The 15,826-nt window shown below is 34.2% G+C and overlaps 1 pseudogene; it reads left to right on the top strand.

The window, feature by feature from the left end:
- LOC122106477 overlaps window positions 1-15,826 on the top strand; it is a 75,636-nt pseudogene that overhangs the window by 40,953 nt on the left and 18,857 nt on the right.

The following is a 15,826-nucleotide window of genomic DNA, read 5'->3' as shown; positions in this document are numbered from 1 at the left end:
AAATAAAGACAGTTTGACTTCTTTCCAGAACATTCTATGTTTTAATCTTTCAAAGGAACTGCATTTTTTACAACCATTTCTTTCTATTTCCTAACCATGACAATCTGACTTCCCTACTAAAGTCTCTCAGACCAACAGTATATCTGTCTTGATAAAGATTATATATACAGAGTTTAGTTGATGTGTAAATAATATAGACATAGACAGTATAAGAATCATGCTTACCTCTTTTTAAAATTGACCTACCTGAACTTCAAATGAAATGAAATAAAGAAATGGAGTGTGATCCTCCTTTCTCCTCCTGCTTGAGTGTCAGATCTGAATTTCTACAGGGAGATTTGGGTCAATTTATATTTTCCTGAGAATCTACTATTTACTCCCATGTTCTTTAGAAAAGAGAAAGATGTCAGAGACTCATGAGTTTGGAAGAAGAAAGGGGGATTTATTCTCAAAGTGTACAAATCTCAATTACACCAAAGATTTAGCCCTGAAGATCAGTCCAACAACATGGTGACTCAAGGTAATACTAATTCATTACACAGTTAAAAATTTCTATTAGTGCAGATCTTTGTGTGTGTGCTGGCCCTTGAACTCAGAGACTGGGGTACTGTCCCTGAGCTTTTATGCTCATGGATAGTATGTTACCCCTTGAGCCACAGCTCTATTTGTGTTTTATTTTTTAATTATTAGTTTCCAATTAATCACCAAAATTAAATGGGCTGTCTTTGAACTGCTATCCTCAGATTTCAGACCCCTGAGTAGCTAGGATTACAGGTGTAAGCCACCAGCTCTCCGCAATCTTTAATTTTTGTAATCTCTCACACAGACATATGACATCTACATATATACAATAATGATAGACTCATCTATTTGTTTGATTGAATTATTTCCTAATACATGCATGCATCAAAACATCATTTTGGACAATATAAATATATGCAATTTATTTGAAATTTATATTTTAATAAAGGTGAAAATAAGCTACAAAAGTTGAGAATAACAAAAAAATGTCTCTAGGAAATACACGGTTTTATTTTAATTTAATGGAACAAAAAAACTAGTGATTTTGTAAGTAAAAACAAACCCATTTCAGAAAGTTTATTTTAGTTTCATATAATTTCATGTGCCATGTAGGTAATTCCATGAAGAATTCTTGACTGAGTTCTTTCAGATAAATGTGAGGCTAATGTGTTCTCTTATCCACCAGCATTGACACACGTAAGAAGCCAGATAGAATACAATGATTTCCAAAGAACTAAAATACATTATCCACATTCAGATATAGAAAGTGTGGTCAGACATTATTTTGCCCAACAGTACTAGGATTTAAACTCAGGTTTTCATACTTACTAAGCAGGTACTCTTCCTACTGATCTATGCCTCCCATCCTGATATTTGCTGGTTATATTGGGACAGGTCTTTCTTACTCCTTGCTAGACTACCAACACAATTTCCCTATATAAATCTTCCTATCTATGTAGGGTAACAGAGAAGGAAGTTTCACTAGCTTTTAACCTTGGCAGGGCTCAAATGTCAACCTTTCCAATATGAGCCTCCCAATTAATAGAATAAGAAATTATTAGATAAGTACTATTTTAGCTAATAATAGCTCGAATTACTGGAGTAAGCCAGAGTTTCCTTACACATATCTCTGATTACTTTAATGCTTTTTATGCTTATAACACATTTTTACTTGTAACATTTTCTTCTAAACACTAAATATTTTCTTCTGAATATTAGATTTACTATTTGAAGAAATGCTCTTTGAAAATACTTTAAATATTATCTTGTGTATTCAATTTAAATATTATCTTCCATCAACTGGTACTCTTCAATATTATTGAGTGAACTCCTAAGTATTTTATTTGTAAATTTTAGTTTATAAACAATATTTTATTTAGTAATTAAAAATATAATTGTACTGTAAATCTCATAACAAATACTTTTTTCAAATTTATCTTAACATAAGTACATACTTTTTTTAATTTAAACTTTTAAGTACCATATGAAAGTCTATAATGATTGAGTGGTAGTTTCCAAAGTAATCTTTACCTTTTTTCCTTTCTCTCTCCTTATCTTTCTATCTATCTTTCTATCTGTGAAACATCTTAATAATGACATATATGATTACCTATTTTTCTGTCTATGTAATCTTATATGCATATTTATGTAAACATAGTAAATTTAGAGTTCAGTAGTGGACAAAAATATATATTTGTAACAAGAGTTCTTCTAAATCTTGTTTTATTTTTGCCTAATGATGTCATAACATCCCATTTATGTAAATGTGTATAACAAAATTCCTACCCATAGAATCTGCTTCTACTTTCTGATTTGTTTTATTATAATAATAATAATTATTATTATTATTGTTTCTTTTGTACATTTTGTTAGTAGCCAATTATGGCAATACTATTTAATAACTCCAATATGCAACACATATTCTTAGACACTAGGATGTTTTAAAATATATTTCAAAAATGTCCTTTCATCATAGTGGTTTTTGATGTTTTCTTCTAAATATTCTTTTTCTTCATATGATTGCAGGATAATATTGCATTTATTCTTCAATATTAGGTATAAAATTATCTTATTTATATTGATGTCAGAAAACACTATTTGAATTCACATTAGAATTGCATTTATGAACATCTTAATATTATGGAAACTGAAAATGTTATTCCAGTCCGTTCATTGTTCTTTATATTGGTGTTCTGGTGTATTTAATTGTTTCCTATTTAATACTTCTTTATTATTATTTTGTTCCATATTTCTGGGTACTTATTGCCAATAAAGAAAAGCCTGTTTAATTTTTATTGTATTTAAATTTATGAGATAAAATTGTCTATTTAATATTATTTATCTGTTCTTTAAATTATAGTAGATTATTGCTTTTGTATTCTCAGACATACATAATAAATAGAAACAAAAATACAGTTTCATTTCTTTCCTCAAATTTCTACTATTTTGTATTAGCTAAGGAATTTAAGTTAATGGTTAGTAATAATGAGAATAGGCAGCTTATTCACTTAGTTCAAATGTAAACTTCTGTTGTTTTCAGTGCTGGTATATTGCTGCTGGAATTTGGAATTTCCTTTAATTGACTTTTTTTTTTCTATTTGTTTTAACACCTGTAGTCAATGTCTATGTTAAAAATGCATCAAACTTACCTTAAGCACACAGCAGTGTTTAATTTTTATCTAATTAGTTCATTTCATATAGTAGTTTCTTAGATTACCTACTTAATATTGATACAATCAATCCATATTTCTGAAATAAACTCCACTTTAAAATAATGCATTATGTTTGATCTAGTATAACATTTTCCTATCATGTTTATCATGTTTGTAAATTACTTTGTTCTATAAGTATATTTTCTGGTTTATTTAGTTTTGATATTAAATTTCTGGTGAGTCTTTAAAACTTTTCAATATAGTTTCCCACCAATATTATAACATTGAAGTTAAGGTACTCTTTTCTGGATATTTAAGTTTTAGCTGTTTATTCCTTGATATGTTTTTTGCTGTATCTGTACATAATCTGTACATTGCTGTATCTGTTCCAACCAAACTGACTACTTTAACCAGTGGCTGATGTCTGTCATCTAGCTACCTTGGAGGCTGAAGTCTCAGTTTCTGACCAGTCTGGTCAGAACACTATTATAAGATTCCATCTTCAAAAACATCAACAAAGAAAAAACCCTCTTGTTTCCTTTTGTTTTGTTTGTTCATTTGTCTGCCTTTGGGTGTATATGGGCTTACAGAAATGGTGGGACAAAGGGTGAACAAATGCAGCAGCGGTACTCACCAGACACTGTTGAAAATGAACTGTACACACTGATGGATGGGAATGAAAGGAAAAACTGGGAGAGAGTAATGTATTCTTATCTGATTAAAAAATTGCATTAAAAATTCCATTCCCAATTAACCAACAAAATGTTAAGACAGGGTATAGCTCAAGTGACAGAGTTCTAGCCATGAGTGGTAAAAAAAGCTTAAGGAAAGCCCAAGACCTGATACTAGCACAAATAAAACAAATTTATCATACTCACTTATTTTTTCTCTTCCTTAATTGGATTATGACTAAAGAATGAAGCTATCTTTTAGTTAGGTGGAAAACTTATTTATGGCCAAATTTGTCTTTGAGTTTTATTAATGCTGCATGGACTTAAAAAATACAGACTCAGGATCTGGTGTTTTATATCTTACCTGTAAAGAACAGCAGATTTTTAAAAATTTTTTTATTGTAAAAATAGTGTAGAGAGGGGTTACAGTTACATGAGTAAGGTAGTAAATACATTTCCTATCAAGCATTATTACCTCCTCCTTTGTTTTATCCCTAAACTCCCTTCCCTCCCCAACTCCCCAACTTTCCCCTCTCCCCAAAGTTGTAAAGTTTGTTTTTACCTAGTGTCTTGTACCTCTCCTTGTTACAATGGGTCATCCTGTATCCTTGTTTCAGCATTTTGTTATTTCCCTTCTCTTCCCCATTTAAGTAAAATGAAACCCAAGATAGGTACACAACTTGGGTTTTTTTTTTCTTGCTTGCTATTGTTTTCAGTGTTTCTAGAATGTAATATGTGATTTTTTTTTGTTTCTCTTGTATGTTCTTCCCCCATGGTATAATCCCTGTTTTCACTGTAATCGATGTCAGTGCCCTGCATCTTGTATGGAACAGCAGATACTACACCACATCTGTCAGATCTTACTTGTCCTTCGGTTCAGTTTCTAGTAAAAAACTGATCATTCTCATTGTAATTATATTAAAATTTCCTCCTGTGTCATTCTTCATTTAAATATTTATCATCTCGGTTAAGAGACATTACAAAAGTATCTCTTTTGTCATTACATAAAATTCTTCTCTGTTCAAATTTTGAACTGTTCCTTCTTTTTAAGATATTAACCTTCCCAAAATAACCTTTGATGTTGTTAGAATTTCACATTTTATTATATTCATAATCATCTCTTCAGGATTTCTCAATTGTTTGACTATGTTATATTCATCAATAAGAACCTACAAATGGTTTATGTGTGTTAATTAATGAGTTTTTGCCTGTAAATAGATTTCCTCTTTTTTATCTCCACAAGTCTATGTGGCTAATATCTTTTCTTTTAGCTGTTAGAGGTTTTATTTTAGTGTATTATATTATTCTTTTGGGTCCACCTTTATTGTTGCATTTATTTTCATCCTTTTACAGGTAGAAACTTTGTTGCTGGTAGATTGGTGCAGAGAAGAAGAGACCCTCAGGGGAGATGACACAACTCAAATTCTTCCTGATGCAGAGAAGAATATTGGCCAATATGTGTGTAAGAAAAGGAGACCGAGTTAGTTGAGTTTGAAAAAGGAAAGGAAAGATTCACCTTCACAAGTATGCACCTTGCAAATACCAAGTCTGATTGCTTTACTTATTTGAGTTAGTTTGACATGAAATTATTTTCTCCATATCATCTCTCTAAACAGAAGGTATGTTTCATCAGATATTTCTTTTTGTGTTAGATTTCCTTTATTTATCTCCCCAATATACTAACTTTTGTCCTCTGACTCTTATTTATTTTATTTCTTATTTATTTATTTATTTCAGTTTCCCTCATTCTAGGCAAACACTGTACCAATGAGTTCCATTCCCAGCCCTGTCTCTTAATTTTCTTTTGTTGTTGTATTTTTAATTTTTTTGTTTGTTTTCTGCTTTTTGTTTGGTTGTGCGGCACGAACTCAGGGCCTGGGTGCTGTACCGAGGTTCTTTTGCTTAAAGCTAGAGCTCTACCACTTCAAGCTATAGCACCACTTCCAGTTTTCTGGTGGTTAACTGGAGGTAAATCTTACCGGGACTTTTCTGCCGGGACTGGCTTTGAACTGCAATCTTCAGATCTCAGCCTCCTGAGTAGTTAGGATTATAAAAGAGCTAGGATTATAAGAGCCACTGGTGCCCAGCTGTTACATTGTAACAATACAGTTTTTTATGCCTTTTTCTGGTTTTAAATGTCAGTAGTGATAGTCATCTAATTCAAATTAAGTCATTTTTATTAAATATTATCCATTGTTGAGATTGTTTCTAATTTTCTAAATATTGTTATTTATAATTTGAGCTGATATTTGTTCTTCTGTCTTCTCTATTTCACCTGCCTGATTTTCTTTGGTTTTTGTGTAGATGATTTGGATTCACAAAAACAACTGTAATTTTTTTTTCTGTTACCTCACTGTGACAAGCCTGGTTTGACACTTTTGCACAGGGGGTGGCTTCATTCCTCTGTGAAGGTACCTGGAGGGATTCATTCTACCCATCAGTCTTCTAGAAGATTCCTAATCCTCAAAGTCCTTCATGTGAATCTTGCTGGATGCAGACATGACTCATTCAGTAGAAGTGAGATACTTTCCAAAACTACCATTGCTCCAACCCTAAGGATTCTACCTATTAATTAAAAAGCATAAGACTGGAAAAGTACCAATAGTTAATATGCTTTTAAGTACTAGCATTTAAGCTTTGTGCTGTTGCTGTCATCATAGATACACAGAAGGCTAAGATCTGAGGATTCTGTTTCAAACCAGACCCAGCAGAAAATTCTGTAAGACTCTTCTCTCCAATTGACTGCCCAAAAAGCCAGAAAAGCTGGAAGTAGAGGTATGACTCAAGTGGTAGAGTGTCAACCTTGAATAAAAAGACTTAGGGACAGCGTCCAGGCCCCGAGTTCAAGCACTAGAACTACCACAAAATCATAACAACAGCAGTTAGCCTGAAGTCCAGGCATGTGTAATTTTCCTGTATTGGGAGTCTGCATACTTAAGTGGTAAAAATTTTAAAGCATGCCCATATATAATATATATCTATCTATATATATATCTATATCTATATATATCTGTATATATATATATATACAGATATATATATACATATATATGTATGTATAATGAAAAAACTGTGCTTATGTTTAAAATTTATTGCTGTGTCAATATAGTTGTATGTTCTCTAGAAATAAGTTGTTCTTTATTGATTCTTCAGTTCTTTTTATTTTCTTTGGTTGTTACAAGTTATCAGAAACATTTTACCGGGCATCTGAATCAGAATTCATGTTCAACTAGCCTGCCTAGTCAAGCGTTGTGGTTCTCACTTGATATTCAAGGAAACTGAGTGATTCTACTTAGTCTTCATGGCACTCTGCCACATATATATTGCAGCACAAGGAGAACTCAGAAGATCACTGAAGCTAGCCACACATTACATGCACCATGCCCTCACCAGATGGCTCTGCTTACATTGTTAGGGGTTCATAAGCTACACTGACATTCCTATTAAGTTCAGAAATTTGATTTTGTTCACTTTGCCATCCTTCAGATAGATGCTTCTTGAAGGTCATATCTGTAACAAATAGAATTTACACACAAAGGAAGTTCTATCCCCTACGCGGTACGCAATTATGTTATTCCTCTTATTTGTAAGCAATGAAAGAGTCAGTTCAGATGTTAGAAGCTGTATCATGCAAGAGTGTGAAGAAATTCTAAAAATGCTATCACTGCTTTTTCTCTTCTACCAGTATACATATTTAAAACAACCAGGCCCAGTTTTACTCACTTTTGGAAACATTTGGCTTTATAATGCATATTAACATATATGGCTGAGATTGTTAGTTGCCACAAATTGAATAAGCTTGAATCATTCTCCTCATCAAAGTTTATGTAAATGCATGCCTGGGCAGAAAGTGAGAGCCTATCTCAAAATAACCAGCATAATAAAAGGCCTGGAGGCATGGCTGAGCTCTAGAATGCCTGCCTACCAAGTGGGCATGACTGACCTTTAGAATGCCTGCCTAGTGAGCAGGAGGCCTTGAGTCAAACACCAGCATAAATGAATAAATGAAATAAATATATAAGTAAATAGTGAATTAAAATATACATTTAAATTCATTTCACTCTGAGTTTAACTGTTAATGCTTTTTTTTCTGTCTGTCTGTCTGTCTGTGTGTCTCTCTCTCTCTCTCTCTCTCTCTCTCTCTCTCTCTCTCTGTCTCCTGCTATAGACACTTTTTTGTGTAAAAATCTATAGTACTCACGCTATCTGGGGGGAAGGATTTGTCAAGCTAATTTATCTTTTCCCTTAACTAAAAGTGCTTCTGTCACTCAAAGCACTACACTCCAAGGCATTGTCTGATTCTTTTTACTTAAAAAAAATGTATTTTTTAAATAGCGTGCATTATTAGTACAATGGAGTTTTATGATGATGATTCCACAAATGCATATAGTATATTTTGAACAAGTTCAACGATTCTATTATGTTTCTTTAATCTCCCCTAGGTTGTACTTGCCTATGCATGCTTTAATTATTAGAGTGCCAGGCAGTTCTTCCTTTATAGCTACAAAAAAATGCTGTTGTCTCCTAGGTAGTTCATGGGCATTGTGAGGATATCTGAATGATAGATTTTCTGAGGACAGCAGAATTATTCCCACAAAGAGTGGATGAGTTTTGTTTTATTATTGAATATTCCCTGATAAATTGCCAATTCTAATTGTTTTGGATAATTACTTTCTGTGAGGTGTTTTTTTAATTTCATCTGTTTGTCTTCTGCATTTACCTTGAGTTCATTTATTTTCTTGCTCTTTATTAGTCAGAAATTCCTAAGATACTTGACTTCAATGCATTTTCCACTTTTCCAATTTGATTTTGAGTATCTAGAATGCTGAAGTAAAAATTATTATATTTTCTATCAGGATTTATCATTGTTAATCTTTCCATCTTTCTTCATGTCACAAAATACCAATATTAGGTTAAAAAATTTCTTTAATTTAAATTTTTATTTTTTTTTATTGTGAAAATACTGTACATGGGCAAGATAATGAGTACATTTCTTATCAAGCATTGTAGCCTCCTTCTTTGTTTCCCCTTCCCATCCTGGGTTAAAATTTAAGAAAAACTAATTCAAATCCTCCATGGATGACAAAATTATTAAGCATTATTATATCATACATATATATATACACTAAATACATATACATTATATATAAACAAAATGAGGTACAATTTATTTAAACATTTTCTACTGTCTAATAGTTAAGATGTCTTATTTTATTTTAGGTGCTAATAACTGCACTATGCAATGATATACATTAAATAACCTAGGAGATGAAATTAAGAAGGTAACACTGCTTTAGTTTGTTTTTCCTTCTATATTTATGTTGAGGGAATATCTCTTTTCCTCATCCCAGGTTCATGATTTGGTAATCACCCTTTGGTAATAAAAAGTTTCACTTAACTTCAACTCAAAAAACACATTCGGTTCAATAATTAAAATGTCTATTTTCTCTTACTCAAAACACTTTTTATTTAAATAAGAGGCTACTCTCAAGCTCTAGCATGAAATGATTATAAGTCCCAAGACTGTAGTTGGGAGCAGAAGCTACTAAATTTTTAATATTTTTTCCCTTTTCTAGGGTTTCCACTTGCCTGTTTTGCTTCAGTTATTCTTTGGAAAAAGTCTCATTTTATTTTTTTTTTTTCAATCAAGGCTGTCTTCCAAACTCTGCCTGTGGTTCATTTTATTTTACAGACAGGTAACTCTATGTCTAACTTTTTGATAACAAAAGGTATCTTTCACTAATCTTTGCCTTAAGCTCCCCCTAAACTTCAATCCACTTAATCTCTGCCTCTAAAACACCTGGGATTAAAGATATGAGCTACCACTTGGCACTTCCAACTTCTTAAACATGCGTAAACATGCAAAGCATGCAGGTTAAGGAGAAACATAATTTTTTTCATGACGGAATTACCAAGATGATCCAGTTTTAACAATATCTTATGAGATGAAGACCATTTTTAGGTGGTATGTTTTGTGTTCAATGGAACAAAACACTATTTGTCACAACTGCTAACTTGCATTGGAGCCTATTCAAGACTAATTACCATTTTCTTTTTGAATATATATATATATATATATATTTACTGTAAGATACTATATGGAGGGGTTACAATTACATGAGCAAGGTAATGAGTCCATTTCCTATGGAGCTTTATTACATCCTCCTTTATTTTTCCCCTACCATCCCTTCCCTCACGACCTCCCTAACTCTTCCCTCCCCTCTCCCTCCACCTCCCAATCCCCAGCAAAGATGTAAAGTTCGTTTTCAACATACTGTCTGTACATCTCATTGTTACAATGGGTCATACTGTATCCTCCTTTCAGCATTGTGTTATTTCCTTTTCCCTCCCCAAATTAGAAAAATGTATATACAAGATGCAGGACACTGGAATCAAATACAGTGACAACGGGTTGTAACATGGGGGGAAGAACATACAAAGGAACAAAAAAGAAATCCCATAGTATATTATAAGTACATTAAAAAGAAAAGCAACCAAGATAAAACTGCTTGTGTCCCTATCTTGGGGTTCATTTTGCTTAGCATCAGGTTATATGGTCATATGTACATAACTTTTGACCTCTTCTGCCTATTCTAGACATATACTAGTTATTGCAGATAAGGGAAACCATGGGACCTATGTTTCATTGAGTCTGTCTTACTTCACTTAATATAAATTTGTCCAAGTCTTATTTCCTAACAAATGGGGTGGTGTCATTCTTTCTGATGGAGGCATAGAATTCCATTATAGATATAGATATAGATCACATTTTCTTGATCCATTCATCTACTGAGGGGCATCTAGGTTGGTTTCATATCTACCAGTGGTGATTAATGCTGCAATAAACATAGTTGTGCTAGTAGCTTTAGTATGGCCTTGTTTGTGGTCATTTGAGTTAACATTAATTATAATGTTAGCTGTAGGTTTGTCATAGATAGCCTTTATTATATTGAGGAATGTTCCATGAATTCCTAGTTTTTCCAGAGCTTTCATTATAAAGGGGTGTTGGGTCTTGTCAAATGCTTTTACTGCATCTATTGACATAATCATGTGGTTCTTATCCTTGCTTTTGTTGATGTGATGAATTATACTAATTGATTTGTGTATATTGAACCAGCTTTGCATCCCTGAAATGAATCTTGTTTGATCCTGAAATGAATCTTGTTTGATCGTGGTGTATGATTTTTTGGATGAGTTGTTGAAGTCAGTTGGCCAAAATTTTGTTGAGAAAATTACATTGATGTTCATCAAAGAAATGGGTCTATAGTTCTCTTTCTTTGATGAGTTTCTGCCTGGTTTTGGGATGAGGGTTATGATGCCTTCATAGAGGGAGTTTGGTAGTAAACTTTCTCTTTCAATTTCATTGAAGAGTTGGAGGAGTATTGGTGTGAGTTCTGCTTTGAAGGCCTTTTAGAAATGCACTGTAAATCCATCCGGTCCTAGACTTTCTAGGGTGGGAGGTCTCTTAGTGCTGTTTCTATTTCAATGGATCTGTTAAGTTGGTTTAACTCATCTTGATTTGGTTTGGGCATGTCAATATTTGCTGGAAATTCATCCATTTCTTCCAGATTCTCAAACTTGAAGATTCTCTTAGCATAAAGGTTTGAGAAGTATTCCCTTATAATATTCTGAATCTTGGTTGTTTCTGTGGTGATGTTACCATTTTCATCTCTGAGTTTGTTTATATGGGTGTGTTCTCTGCTTTTTCTGATAAGATTTGCTAAAGGTCTGTCAATTTTGTTAATTTTTTCAAAGAACCAACTCTTTGTTTTGTTGATTCTTTTTATAGATTTTTTTGGACTGTAATTCATTTAGTTCTGATTAAATTTTAATTATTTCTTTTCATCTCCTGGATTGGAGTTTAGCTTATTGCTCTTTTTCAAGGAGTTTCAGGTGCCTTGTTAAATTGTTGGTTTCAGATCTCTCCACTTTGTTGATGTAGGAACTCAGAGCTATAAACTTGCCTCTGAGTACTGCCTTTGCTGTGTCCCAGAGGAGCTGGTAATTTGTGTGTTCATTTTTGTTAAATATCATGAACATTTGAATTTTCTTTCTAATTTCCTCTATGACTCACTGGTGGTTCAACAGTGTGTTGTTCAGCCTCCATGTGTTACAGGATTTTCTTTGGTGGCTTTTAGTGTTGAATTCTAATTTTATTCACTTTTAGTCTGAGAGAATGCAGGGCATAATTTCAATGTTTCTGAATTTGGACAAATTTTCTTTGTGTCCTAAAATGTGGTCAGTTTTGGAATATTTTGAGAAGAACTTGTATTCTGATGCTGCTGGGTAAAATATTCTGTAGATGTTTGTTAAATCTAGTTGATCTATGCAGTTGTTTAGATCTGTGGTTTCTCTGTTGAGTTTTTGCCTGGTTGATCTATCTATTGGTGATAGTGATGTGTTAAAATCCCCAACAATCAATGTCTTTAGCTCTATATGTGATTTTAGGGAAAGTAGTGTTTCTCGGATAAGTTTAAGTGCTCTGTTGTTTGTTAGAATTGTAATATCTTCCTGAAGGAGAGATCCCTTAATTAGTATGTAATGACCTTCCTTATCTCTTTTCACTAATTTTAATTTGAAGTCTATATTATCTGATATTAAGATTGCAATTTCCGCCTGATTATGGGGGCCATTTGCTTGGTAGATTTTATTCCAGCCTTTCACTTTCAAAATATGTTTGTTTTTGTGGGCAAGGTGTGTCTCTTGAAGGCAGCAGATAGAAGGATCTTGCTTTTTGATCTAAATAGAATCTATGTCATTTAAATGGAGAGTTAAGTCCATTAATACTGAGAGTTAGGACTGAGAAGTATTTGGTAGTTCCTGCCATGTTATCCACCTTCTTGGGAGCTGTGACAACTGGGTTCCTCTTATGCTTCTTGGATTCTTTGTTTGGGGGCTGTTACTTGGCCTTTATTGTGCTCTTGTTGGTTTTCTGTGTGTAGGACATCTTTAAGTATCTTTTGTAGGGCTGGTTTGGTGGAGATATATTGTTTCAGTTTTTCTTTGCTATAGAAGGTTTTTATTTGACCCTCGGTTATGAAAGATAGCTTAGCTTGGTACAGTATTCTTGATTGATAGTTGTTTATCTTTAGGGCGTGGCATACATCATTCTAGGCTCTTTTTGCATTAATTGTCTCTGCTGAGAAATATGAAGTTATTCTGATTAGTTTCCCTTTCCAGGTGATAGATTTTTTTCTCCTTGACAGCTTTAAGGATCCTTTACTTGGTCTGAATTATTTCCATGTGGATTACAATGTGATGGTGGGATGTCCTATTCTGGTCTGGTTTATTTGAGGTTCTCAAGGCTTCTTGTACTTGAATAGGCCCATCTTTTTGCATGTTTGGGAAGTTCTCTGCTAGAATCCTGTTAAATAAAGTTCCTAGACCATTAACTTCTGTCTCTAGGTGTTCCTCTACAAACATTATCCTCAAATTAGGCCTTATGATGTTGTCGTCTAGATGTTGAAAAGTTCTATCACATTTCTTGAATTTGTACTGAAGAGTTTTATGTGCTTTCTCTATAATATCTAGGCTGTCTTCAGTTCCAGAGATTCGATCTTCTGCATGGTCTAACCTACTGTCAAGACTTTCTACTTTGTTTATTTTTTTTTCCTTCTAATTGGTCAGATTTGATGGCTTCAAATTCTTTGTTGGAGCTCTGTTTTAAATCTTGTATGGACTTCTTTACCTCCTTAATTTGGTTTTCAGTGTTCATTCTCAAATCCCTTAGTTGATTAGTTATAGTTTCATTAGATTCCCTTTCCTTCTGTTGGGCTTCATTCAGCATTCCCTTTGTGGTCTCCCTGGATTCCTCCAGCTGTCTTTTTGTGGATTCCATGATTGCCTTAATTAATCTTTGTCTATTCTCATCCCATTCTTGCAATTCCTCTATTAATCTTAGAATAGTCTCATCATTTTTGCAATATTCTTGTATTAATCTTTGGTTAGCCTCATCAGGCTTGCAATATTCCTGTATTAATATTTGGTTAGCGTCATCAGGCTCAGACATTTCCCTATCCCACTCACAGTGAGACCTTTGCAGGCTTTCAAACTTTTCAATCAGCATGTTTACCAGTAGTGTTTGTAGAGAATTTTGGGAACTTTCCTCTCAGTTATTCATTGACTGCTCTGTTGCCTGATTGTCATGAGTGGGAATTGAATTACCATACTTGCCATTTTTCTTGTGTTTCTTCTTCTGCCATTTGGGTATGATAGCCAAACAGATTCTGAGCTAGAACTCTATTTTAAGGCAAGCATCAACCAGAGCCCTGTAGTTGCACAGATTGTTTGATCTAGTCAAAATGGGTACAGATACAATCTAGTTCAACAGATACAATCTAGTTCAACAACAAACAGATAGGTATCAATGGACTAAGAGTAATCAAGTAAGGGGTCAGAAGACCAGAAATTAATAGGTTTAGGGATAATTGTGTGGAGAACATAAGATTGGAGGAACATAGAGAGGGAAAGTGAGAGAGCGATTCTGAGAAAGGGCAGGGATAGCAGGAAAGGAGACGGGAGATAAAGAAAAAGGAAAAAAATAAAAATAAAATATAAAAAATTTAAAATGAAACACTTAAAAATTATATAAGTATAAAGAAATAATTCTACAATTAATGGAGTTAAAGCTGGGAGTTTGTGAATTGAGCAATCAATATCTGAATTAAGTATGCACACAATGAAGGATAAGGTCTAATAATTGAAGATAAGTATATATCTGGGGATGAATAGAACAGCAATTATGTAAGGCAAAAAAAAAAAAAAAAAAAAAACTCCCTAAAAGGACCAAAAGGGAAAACAGTATAAAAAGAATATTAGAGAAAAACAACAACAGCAACAAAAAGAAACCAAAAACCTAAAATTTAAAAAAATAGACAACAGTTAAAAAAAAATTAGGTAGAAAAAAGTTCTTTGAATTTTTTTTTTTGGGGGGTGCCAATTTTGTGTTTCCCCTGTGTCAGTAACCAGTCTTGATGGTGGAGTCTCTAGATTGCTTGTGGTGTTTGGTTGTTCTGTGGCTTAGGTTGGTTTCTTAAATCAGTTTGTTTGATCAGGCTGAAGGAAGCTCTGCCTTACCTGGGACTTTATGTCCCTCTTCCCAAGCTAGTTCAGTGGGAGGGCGATCTACTTTGAGTATCACAAAAGAGGGAGGTGTCTGTTTCCTCTAGCTTTGAGTTGCTGTTAGTAGTGCTAGGTTGTAGGTAGGGCTGTGGCCTATCAGCAATCAGTAGCTTTACCCTGATGGGCTAGCTCCTGAGAGATTCAGCCCAGCCTCAAGGCAATCTCAGGATTTCTGTGTAACAAGTTTCCAATTGCTCAAAAGCTGGGGTTGCTTCTTGTGCAGCACCTAGTAGGGTAGCCTCTGGCTCTGTTTACCCACTAAGGAGAGTCTGCAACTCTCCCCAGGGGTGGAGCTGAGTCCTGCTGTAGGTCAAATCCTTTTGACCTGTTGAACGGCTCCTATTGTCTTCTTCCCAGTCCTGAGTTACACTAGCTGCTCTAGCTGGATCTCAGTCTGTATCAAAGATGGAGTTTTTCTCCAGTAGTGGGGGAGGGGCTGCCTTCCTGCCACTGCTCAATGAAAGTATCTTGGGCATACTCATAGGTTTCCTTTGGTTTCTGGGCCTTCCATGGTCTGCGACTGTCTGTGGTCAGAGGAATGAAGATTTCCTTTCCTTGTCAGTTCTAGCTGGTGGTGAGGAGAATCTGCTCACACACCAACTCTGGCGCCTGGGACTCCCCCTGTTGATATGGCAGCCAGTGACAGCCACATCTGCTGTCACTGTGAACTGGGCATGCTCAAATCTGTGTCCTTAACTAAGCTCCCTGAGTTTTTCCTCTCTGGCCAAACACTCTGTACTATAATAAACACTTGGAGTGTCTCTCTAGTTTTAGATTTTCCACTGGAATACTAACACTGGTTCCTATGGGAGGGCTTGCTTAGCTCCTAGCCTCTCCTCCGCCATCTTCCTCTGACCTCTA

This window comes from Dipodomys spectabilis, unplaced genomic scaffold, assembly GCF_019054845.1.
Source record: "Dipodomys spectabilis isolate Male_0828 unplaced genomic scaffold, ASM1905484v1 ptg000042l, whole genome shotgun sequence".
Lineage (NCBI taxonomy): Eukaryota > Metazoa > Chordata > Mammalia > Rodentia > Heteromyidae > Dipodomys > Dipodomys spectabilis.
The sequence above is the reverse complement of the archived record's forward strand: the minus strand, read 5'-3'. Positions and strand labels throughout refer to the sequence as shown.